Raw genomic sequence first — 8,966 nt, forward strand, 5'->3', positions numbered from 1 at the left:
ACGAAAAGCGAATGTCTGGCGCTTTAACCGGATTCCAAATCAATAGTGCACATGGACTCCAGTATCCTGAGGGAACAAATGACGTATGAACCAATCGTTGGTCACCGGCTACCATGGGACTGCATCTCCTTACGTTGCTCCATTGTCCTGTGGACTAGACCTTCAGGTCGAAGGCTCCGGTTGTGGCTCCCTAAGAAAACTACCTGCTTCTGTTTGGGCACCTGGGTAGTATCACAGCCCCCACACATATCAAATGACATTTGTGTGGGACCTATGTATTTGGTGTCTCCTTGTGCCAATATCTACCTGTTAAAAGAAATAAATAAACATATTGCATTCAAATAACTAACCATAACATTTTGTATATGCGATAGTATTTCTGACTAAATTCATTCGCATCATTTTGATATTAGCTTGAAAATAATTTTGAAGAAAAACAACATAGAAATTAGTATAGGGGTTGTGGAGATTATTAAGTTTTTGATTGAGATCATGAACCGACTGATGTTAGACCACCTTTGGAAACCTGGAAGCACTGGACGGCCGGAGTTCTAGTGAGAAGCCGTGATCAGTGGAGCTAACCCATGTCGGGTAGAGACAGGTATCTACCTCAGTAAAATGGAAGTTGGTCGCGCAGTTTCGTGGATTGGTTGATGATAGACACTATCACCATTGGATGCCGGCTCAGTGGTCCAGTAGGTTAAGCGCTCGCGTGCGAGACCGAAGGCCCTGGGTTCGAATCCCACTAGAGGGACCGTGGATTCGCACTGCCGAGGAGTCCCACAATAGGGCGAAACGGCCGTCCAGTACTTCCAGGTTTCCAAAGGTGGTCTAATATCAATTGGTTCATGATCTCAACATAGAAATGCTAATGAGCAAAGATGGATAACGACTAGCAGTGGAATCTAGTTTGAAGCGCGTTTCATCCTATTTTGGACTCGTCAGTTGAATGTACCTGCATTACAGAGTTGATGTTCGCTCCGGGATGTAATGACATTCGAATCGAACGGTAGTAAGTTCGAGTCTCAGAGGATGAAATTATAATACTGGTGAGGCTATAATTTATGGACGAGTCAACCAGAAGCGTTTGAGCGATCACAAGGTCACAGCGCCTATTCCAATACCTAATGCTCATGTACGACTGATTTACAGCGGATTTTAAAAATGGGATAATTGAGCTCCTAAAACAAATGGGATTACCAAGAAGTTTCTTTATGTATGATTACAGCAACCAAATGACTTCTGGACTTTGTGCATACTATCGTGAGGATGTTGTATTTTGATGTCATATATGTTGGACGAAAGAATTCTGCTACAACGGAGACTGTTTTCACCTGGTCACGGTTGAGACTAAGACCGATTATGATAATTCTTGCAAACTAGATAATAATGGTACCAACAACACTGGCTGCAACCTTTTCAGATGTTACCAAAGCTTTGGCAGTTCAATAGCATGAATATTGTCGAGATATATATGCAATAAAAATGACAAGCTAGCATGAGCCGTTTGGAGGAGTTGAGATGAAACGGTTGTTAGAAAACCGAAATTTAATAGAGAACGAAGTGTTAAAGAACACTGAGTTACTAGCATTTCTATAAATATACTTAAGAGGTTCTTGGTATATACAATAAACTATCTCAGAAAGAACACTTCCAGCATGTTAGAAACCGACAATTCACAACTATAATACGTTCAGCTGGACACCACAGTATACAGGGATGACTGGAGGGTATATCGACGTTGACACAGACTTGGTTAATTGCATCATGACATCGTCCACAAGCGGCATTTTATAGACCTCACCACCGGAGTACACACAAATAATATAGAAGCATTGTGGTCGAAACTAAAACAATTTTTACGACCTTTTCATGGCTCTAGAGACCAACTATTATGGAGCTATCCGGATGAGTTCCTTTACCGTATGCATTACGATTTTTAACCTTCAAAAGTTCTTAACCCATATTAAAGAAATGTATTCACTTCAACTTTTTGGTTTTGTATAATATATTCTTACTCTATATTGACTGTTTTTGATTGGCTCAATTTCCTCAAGGTCATTTAAGATTCGTTCAAAGATCGTCTATAGATTTTAGTCTCGCCGTAAATATCAGTTGTTATTCAATAAGCCAAGGGATATATATATTTTAATAGATGAGATCATGAATCGACTGGAGCTAGACCACTATGGAAAAGCTGAAAGCACTAGACGGTCGTTTCGTCCTAGTATGGGAATCCTCAGCAGTTCGCATCCACAGTCCTGCCTCGCGAGCTTCGAATACAGGACCTATCCATCTCGAGCACGACCGCTTAACCTCTAGACCACTGAACTTGCCGGCATTCAACGGTGTTAATATCTAACTTCAACTAATCCACGAGATTGAGCGACACTTCCACCATTGTCTTCAGTGATTTACTATCTTACAACAGACTCGGTTGAACTCCACTGGTTACTGCTTCTCACTAGAACTCAAAGAAACACCTCTTGGAGACCGTCACCAGTGAGCATATGTTGAATAATACCAGTAGAGGTTTTGTGGATATTATAGTAATATCCACAAGACCCCTTCGGGTATATATATATATAAACTAATTGAAATGTGATTCAGAACATACATTTTGTTTGCATATATTGATTTTCCAAGCCTCTCAATGTTTGTTCTCTGTTAATGAGTGTTCTATCTTCAGAAAAAAAGGATGAAATAAAGTTTTCTTTTATCATGAACAACATATAGTACAAGAAAGAGATTTTTATGGATATTCTAGTAATTTCAATAGTTGAATTCATGCGTCAATTAAAGCTAGATCACTATGGAGAACCTGGAAGCATTGGATGACTGTTTTGTCCTAGTGTGAGACTTTTCAGCAGTGCGCATCCGATGATAATTCCCCGTGAGATTCGAACCCAGAATCAATCGGTTCTTTCTCATATTATATTATAAATTCTACAGATTAATGAAGAGACTATCTTTTTTTGAAAAATCGAAAATTCTTTTTAGATCGAGAGAATTCGGAGCAGAGAGGCTAATGCGTGTATGCAAGAGAATGTAGAAGCGAATTTATAATTAAATCGAATCAACGCTCAGTTAGGCAATCCAAAGGCTATTAATAGGGTTCAAATACCATATTATACATGGGGAAGAGAAGGATTCATTGAGCAATATTTAAGCTATCAACATTTAAGCTAGAGAGATATGTGCTGTGGGTTGTCACATGTAATTAAGCGTACACGTTCATGTAGACATGATCATAGATGTGATCATAATAATACAAAGTAATGGACCAGTTTTTATTGTTCGAATCATCATTGAAGTTAATCATATGAAAGTTTTTATAACCGAACTCGGTGGGACTATAATTAATGGATGACCTTTCAGTGACGTCAGACTGGCCTTTAGAGTGCCCACGTAATAACTAGGACCGAACGAGGGTTACAGTTGAGGGTTTTCATCACGAACTGATATTATCTATAATGCCAAATGGACGAGTGAATTTCGCGCCAAAATGCAAGACTTATTATCTTATACCTGATTAGTTCGTCTATCGGTTATAGTCTCACCCGAATGTTTATTTATTTATTTATTTGAACACATATTGGCACAAGAGGGCACCAGATACATATGTGCCACACAAGTCTCATCAGATCTGTGTGAGAGCTGTGATACTGCCCGGGTGCCCAAGTCGAAGAAGATGGTTTTCTTAGGGAGCCACACCCAGGGACTTCGACCTGGAGGTCTGATCCACAAGGCAATGGAGCATCGTAAGGAGATTCAGTCCCATGGTAGCCGGTGACCGACGATTGGTTTATACGCCATTTGTTCCCTCAGGATACTGGAGTCCATGTGCACCATTGGTTTGGAATCAGGATTTTCCAACTCCCTTGTGTGGACTCTCTGTGTCCACCAACCCGGTTAAAGCGCCGGACATTTTCTTTTCGTCCTCTCAATTTCGTAAACAAGAGTAATGCTGTGAGAACTCAGTGAGTCGGACTTCCCTGGCAATTTAATTACAAACGGAAAATGTTGTATGAATAAGTTGATATATAGAACATATACAACTGTTTGATAAAGGAACACTTACTTGCATCATTTATTGGATTGAATTGATTAATTGAATCAACCATCTTCAAATATTTAACTGCACACCGAAAAAAAAGTACAATGGACAATGGGAGTTATATCCAAATTTTTACATCAGAAGGTACTCACGAATAAAATGGTAGAGCATATATTGTTATCAAAAGGGGTTCTTTGTGGAGATTTTTACTCATTTTATAGTTGAATTCATAAGTCGATTGAAGTTAGATCACCATAGAGAACCTAGAAGCACTAGACAGTCGTTTCATCCTAGTATGGGTCTCCTCGGCAGTGTACATCCATGATCCTGCCTCGCGAAATTCGAACTCAGGACTTATCAGTCTTGCACGCGAACTTTTAGCCTACTGAATAGAATAGTAGAAATGTTTTGTAGGGATGACATTGAACTACCAAGTTGAATCAACAAAATACACATTTCTGTATAGTTTTATAGAAGACTCTAATTTATTCTTGAATAGTAACAGAAGGGGTTTTATGGAGATTGTAGTAATTTCAATAGTTGAGATCATGAGTCAATTGAAGCTAGGTCCTGGGTTCGAATCCAACCAGGCGGGATTGTGGAGGCGAACTGCTGAGGAGCCCCACAATAAGACAAAATGGCTGTCCAGTGTTTCCAGGTTTTCCATGATGATCTAGCTTTAATTGATATCCTTGAATACATAGTCTTATTATACATCATAGATTCGATGAAATTCAACGAGTCAACTAGAAAAAATATCTAATAAATCTTACAAGTTACACGATCGTAATTTAGTCTTTCTTTCCATTTCTTTGTTATAAGTACTGCCAACCTGTCATAGTCTACAGAAACAAAAAGAAAAGGATATAATTGTGTAATCAATAACAAAAGGTAGATTATGATTCATGGATACATCTTACGTAATAATGTAGGTGTAGTTCAAATCTTGTAAAATGAAAACTTTTTGTCAGTGAAATAAACAAAATACAACTGTCATTCATCATTCAGTGCAATTTGATTATTTTCTGTAAAAAAAAACATTCGTCAGAGTACATAGTCTACTACTTACTTATTTACGTCGGATGACACTCGTGGAGGAAAATAGGCCATTCTTTAGCATTTTACATCCAATTCTGTTCTAGACAATCCTTTTCAGTTGCTATTCATCCTATTCACGTCTGCTTCTAATTCTCGATGCAGTGTGTTCTTTGGTCTTCCACTTTTCCGTTTCCCTTCAGGATTTCAAGTTAGCACTTGCTTCATGATGCAGTTCGATAATTTCCGTAATATATGTCCTATCCACTTCCAACGTCTTTCCTAATCTCCTCCTCAAATGGAAGCTGGGTTGTTCTCTCTCACAGTAGACTGTGGCTGATGGTATCCAGCCAACGGATGTTGAGTATCTTGTGTAGACAACTATTTATAAATACTTGTACCTTCTTGATGATGGTTGTAGCAGTTCCCCAAGTTTCAGCTCCGCACAGTAAAATTAACTGTCTTGACATTCGTATTGAAGATTGTGACTTTGATATTGATTGATAGACAGTTGTTTTGAGTTCCAAATATTGTTCACTTGTAGGGAAGCGGCCCATGTTTTTGCCAATCCTCACATTTACATCTGCATCGGATCATCCTTGTTCATCGATGATGCTTCCCAGGTATGTGAAAGATTCCACATCTTCCAGAGCTTCTCCATCAAGTGTAATTGGGTCGGTGTTTGGCGTTTTATATTTGAGGATCTCGACTTTATTTTTGTGTATTTTGAGGACTACTGATTCAGAGGCTGTTACTGCTGTTACACTAGTTGTTTGTGCGTGTGTATGGGATAGATGAACTAGATGATCTGAAAATTCCAAATCTTCTAACTGATTCTGAGCTGTTCATTGTATTTCATGTTTTCCCTGAGATGTCGAGGTCTTTATAATCCAGTTGACCACTAGAAAAAAGAGGAAGGGGGAGAGTTGACAGGCTTTTTTGACTATGGTCTTTACTTGTAATGCATCTGTCATCTGTCCTCCATGCATGACTTTGCACTTTAGTCTGTCGTATGGATTCCATATAATATTGACGATCTTTTCATGTACATCATAATGTCGAAGACATTTCTCTGAAGTCTTCATATCCACACGTATAGTTCACAGGTTGAATAAAATAGAATATTTTACACAAATGTATGCTTAGCTTCATGAACGTAGTTTCAATTGGTGCATTTGGCATTTTAGCTGATATCAGTTCATAATGAAAACCCTTAAATCTAATTGCTAACCTTAATCATCAACTGTGAATCATAATCCTTATTCTGCAAACTGCTTCATAACCCTCATTTGGTCTTATTAAGTAGGTCGACATTCTCAAAGGTCGCTTATAAATTAGTCTCACTGTTTAGTAACAATTACTTATTCATTATAATGATGAGATTGTGTTCATGTATTGTACAATGACGATTTTGCATTAAACAGTAATGAAAAGAAACTATTACTTGAATGATTATTGTCTGAACATTACGATATTCTTGTATACCGTTAAATATTAAGCCGAATATTGTTTGAATAACATTTTCTCTGTGTAATTTAAGTCTACAACTATTATCTCATCTACCAATCGAATCACACTTGACGGAGAAGATTTGGAAGATGTAAAAACCTTTACATATTTGGGCAGTATCATTGATGAACATGGTGGATCTGATGCAGACGTGAAAGCGCGGATCGGTAAAGCAAGAGCAGCATATTTACAACTGAAGAACATCTGGAACTCAAAACAACCTTCAACGAACACCAAAGTCAGAATTTTCAATACAAATGTCAAGACAGTTCTACTGTATGGGGCAGAAACCTGGAGAACTACGAAAGTCATCATGCAGAACATACAAGTGTTTATTAACAATTGTCTAATTCGGGTCCGTTGGCCAGACACTACACTATCAGTAACAACCTACCGCGTGAGAGAACAAACCAGATTCCAGCGGAGGGAGAAGTGCCAGAAGTGGATAAGACACACATTGAGGGTGGCACACAACTGCGTCACAAGGCAATCCATCACTTGGGAGAAGAAGTGGAAGACCAAAGAACACATTACACCGAGAAATGGAGACACACATGAGAAGAATGAACAACAATTAGATAGAAATAGAAAGGAAGGCCTAAGACAGGGTGAGTGGGTTGGAAAATGTTGGTTGGCGACCTATACTCCATTGGGAGTAAATAAGTAACTATTATCTCATCTGAACATTTCATAGTCAATCAAATCCGAATATTACTACCGGCGGAAATCCAACGAACAACATTTCGTTGTAACCATGGAACAATTGGATTATTGTCTCATGAACCAACAGAAGTCGAACGATGACGATTAGTCTATTTCACCACTTAATCATAAACTTTAACAACCATAGTAACTTGAAAACAAAGATTTATGGTAGTAAATGGCCACTTAGTTAATAACATTTGTTTAGAACTTACCAGATGGTCCAGAGTATTGAACTTTTTTTAGTTCAGCTGCTCGTATATATTTTTCTAAAACAAAAAAAGAGACAAATCTATTGGCTATGCAGTCGTAATAATGAAAAGTTATGTAATCATGACTGCTCTATTCTCAACATGAATAGTAAGCGTCTATTAATGCTTTCGAAAATATCATCTGTAATAGATATTTCAATAGTTTATTCAATGTGATTTAATCACCGTTTAATCACATATACACAAATGTCAGACGTTTGGACAATATGCATCAAGACAACGTGTATGTTCGTAAAACATTCAAAATGTTTAGTTATATTGTAGCTATAGCTGATGTGAAAACTTCCTAATGAGTTTTTGATTGACATCATGAACCGATTGAAGCTAGACCACCATTAAAAATCTAGAAGTACTAGACAGCCGTTTCGTCCTATTGTGGGACTCCTCGGAAGTGAGCATACATGATCCCGCTCCGAAGGATTCGAACACAGGACCTTCGGTTTTGCACACGAATGCCTAACTTCTGGATCATTGAGCCGGCCGGCATCCAGAGGTGTTAATGTTTAACATTAACCAATCCACGAGATTGCGCGACTATCTTCTAGTGTAATGAAGTAGACACCTGTCTCTGCTGGATACGGTTTAACTCCACTGGTCACAGCCGTAAACTGAAATCTTTACAATGAATGAAGGTTTGAAATTCTGTGCTAAGATAATCAAATTGATAAAATTTAGATTAGATTTCTTTCAAGTTCAAACCGTTATCTCAATCATTCGAATCTGTAACATACTTAACAGATGTATTTGAACATTAGGTTAAATACTCAGTCAATGATGAATAAGCACCATAATCTTGCCTATCATCTATATGATATTTCACAAACACCAGTTAAACATCTTCAAAAACGAATGTTAAATATTTATGTACAAATGCAGAAAACTTTGTACAAATACAGAGAAAATGTTTAGTGGTTATTTGTAGTTTCTCCTTCTAATTCTCATGTTCAATAAATCTAATTCCAATAAGTCCTGCGTTCGAATCCCGCGGGGTAGGATCATGGATACGCACTGCTATGGAGTCCTACACTAGACCCAAACGGTCGTTCAGTGCTTCCAGATTTTCCATGGTGGTCTAGCTTCAACTGACTTATGAACTCAACTATTGAAATTACTATGATATGCACAAAAACGCCTTTTGATATCGATCTACATATGCTCACTAGTAACTGGCTTCAAGAGGTACTTCCTGGAGTTCTAGTGAGAAGCAGTAACCAGTGGAGTTCAACCGAGTCTGTTGTAAGATAGTAAATCACTGAAGACAATGGTGGAAGTGTCGCTCAATCTCGTGGATTAGTTGAAGTTAGATATTAACACCGTTGAATGCCGGCAAGTTCAGTGGTCTAGAGGTTAAGCGGTCGTGCCTGAGACGGATAGGTCCTGTATTCGAATCT

The sequence above is a fragment of the Schistosoma haematobium genome, chromosome 3, assembly GCF_000699445.3.
Source record: "Schistosoma haematobium chromosome 3, whole genome shotgun sequence".
Taxonomy (NCBI): Eukaryota; Metazoa; Platyhelminthes; class Trematoda; order Strigeidida; family Schistosomatidae; genus Schistosoma; species Schistosoma haematobium.